Here is a 3,047-nt window from a genome sequence, read left to right on the forward strand (position 1 = left end):
ATGTGGGTAAAGATGAAAAAAGATAACTTTCTGATGAAGATGACAAAACTCTATCATCAATAGTGTTATCTACAGACATTTGCATCAAATGATTATCCTAAGGATGCACTTCACATCTATTTCCACCAATAAAGCTGTTGTAGATTATAATGACAAGATGTTGAATCTCAGGTGTTCAGATGTTACATGTTTTGAAGCCTCCGATTTTGTCAAAGATCCCACAACAGGTTCAATGACAAGACGACCTCATGCACAAGGAGATAAAGACGACCTCCTTGATGTGATCAAAGTTGGGATTGGTGCTCGTGTCATGCTTTGTAGAAATGTCAATGTTGAGGATGGTCTAGTTAACGGTGCATTTGGAACAGTGACAGGTGTAACAGGTGGCCAGCAAGATGCAAGTGATGGTGCAACTGTCTTTGTGAAGTTTGATAATCCAAAGGCAGGTGTGCTTGAAAGAGAAAAAAAGTGCAGTTCCCAGTAGTCTACCAGAGAATTCAGTTCCGATTCGTCAGATTGAGGACAACTTGAAGAAATTAAGTAAAGTCAAACGCTACCAAATTCCTATCAAGCTAGCCTGGGCCTGCACAGTACACAAAGTACAGGGCATGACAGTTCCTGAAGTAGTTGTCTCCATGAAAAATATTTTTGCATCAGGTATGGCGTATGTGGCCTTGAGTAGGGTATGTTCCATAGGCGGTCTTCACATTACAGACTATAAACAGGAGTCCATCTACTGTGATGAGGCAGTGCAGGAGGCAGTTAATAAGATGAAGCATTTCGAATATGTATCCAACCCATTTACAAATGTTGGTGACAGATCTGTCGGTGAAGTGTTGAACATTGTCCATCACAATACTGAAGGACTTGAAAAGAAATTTGAAAGTCTGAAGTCAACTTGTTTGGTTGAAGCTGATATCATATGCCTGACTGAGACATGGCTGTCAGAAAATGTGCAGTCCTCCCAGTTTCAGTTGGAGAGTTTTAACATGTTTCGTAAAGACAGATCAAGTGGGCATGCTTGCGAGGAAGCTTGTAATGCGACAAGGAATTCCAGTCGTGGAGGCGTGGCAATATATGTACGTGACATATACAAGTGTTCTGAAATTCCCATCCCAAATGATATCAGTCTAGAATGTGTGGTTACGCAAGTTTCTGCTGACTGCATGCCTGTGAAACATCTAATTGTAGCTATTTATAGACCCCCAAATGTTCGCAAAGACTCACACTGGGGGAAAGGGTATCGGATGTAGCCATATTCGAGCAGGGATATTTGCGTATTTGTAACAAATGCTAGCGAATGCAAACGGATTCGAGTTGGATCCCTGAAATATCCGAAATTTGGATTTTTGGGATCCGGAATGAAAAGACTCAAACATATCCCAAAATGGGATTTTCCACGGATGCGAAGTCGTTTTTTTTAGGGATTTCTTTGAATACCTGGAATGATCGGATCGCAAAGAATCCCCAAACGGTATTTCCCTCGGATGCGAAGTCGTTTTTAAAAGGATTTCTTCGAATACCTGGAATGAACGGGTCCCAAAACGGCCTTTGCCGCGGATGCGAAGTCGTTTTTGTAGGATTTTCTTCGTATACTTGTCATGGTCGGATCCTAAGAAATCCCAATGCGGCCTTTGCCGCGGATGCGAAGTGGGTTTTTTTAGGGATTTCTTCGTATGATCAGATCATAAAGCATCCAAAACGGGATTTTCTGCAGATACAAAGTCACTTTAATGAATTTTCCGCACATTTGACAAATCACAATATCATGTGTGCCCAATTACTTTCTTATAAAAGTCTAACACGATTTGAAATAGAAAAGAATGCACAGAATAATCTTATTCTAAACCAGTCCTGAGAAGGACTAAACGACGTAATGTCATCGAGGCCGAATCCTGTCTGCCACATGATATGTATACAGATACAATATTGCAACAAGAATGGGTTATACCAGGTATGTACAGAGAGTCCCTGTTATCTAATTATGTTAAGGGAAAGTTGAATCCTTTAACCGCCAATATCACATGACTTCTTATACTTCCAAATAGAATATAGGATCAAACGTGAATACAATTTGACTTTTATGTAAAGCTGACATGGGAGTCTGTGGCTAATCTTGCTTCTACGGATATCTGTTTCTATTACAAATCAAAGTCTTCGCGATGTCCAACTCTAAGGAATTTCCACATCCGGCTACAGGATACAGATAGTGAATCCAGCTTGTAAAGTACAACTAACATGACTTATAGTATCAGTATGTACAGCTTCTCGCAACAGCACAAAGTCTCCTTTCTACTAGTGACAGTGCTTCGCTTCTTTTCAGGCTAGTTTCGCCCTGATCCCTCCCAGCTCAATTCCTTCTGTGCCCTTCCTGTAGTCCAGTGTTCTCCCAGCTGTTGACACGGCCAGAGAATGTCGACCCGCCTTCTGAAAAAGAGAAAGAATAATCCCATCAAATTTTGAGATAGCTAAAGCATCCATGTTTGATGGATGCGTCCGTCAAAGTAATTAGGGTGTATATGAAAAGAAATGGTGAATGGCTTGTTATACAACAGGAACAAATGCATCTGATTGTGGTATCGCCATTATCATCGTTACATTCCGCATTATCATACCAAAAAAGTCCCCCGGGAGGGCGCGGCAGAAACAGTCTAGCGTTGAATAATTAGTGACAAGGTGTGATCTGCTTCCCCGGCCGGACTTTGCATTGTGTACGAGACGTCGCATATAAACAAACACGTAAACACCGTTGGAACAGAATGTTCCTATGCGAATAAATACCAGGCTTGAGACAAACATATGTGTATACAAGTACTGTTTTGATGATGATTCAAATTTTTCCCAAATAAGTCAACAGTTACTCAGCAAGTATCATGCTTGTGACTTGTGTATTGTAAGGCTCCGTTATGTCGTTTTCTGATAAGTTTCTGTTCAGCCCAAGCATACCAAAAGCGCTACTAACTACTAGCCAACAAGGAATGTAGTCACAAAGACGAATTCAAAGCGGGTATTGTTTGGAAACCATCATTGTATTAAACATACCTCGC

Source organism: Branchiostoma floridae, chromosome 11 (assembly GCF_000003815.2).
Source record: "Branchiostoma floridae strain S238N-H82 chromosome 11, Bfl_VNyyK, whole genome shotgun sequence".
NCBI classification, from domain to species: domain Eukaryota; kingdom Metazoa; phylum Chordata; class Leptocardii; order Amphioxiformes; family Branchiostomatidae; genus Branchiostoma; species Branchiostoma floridae.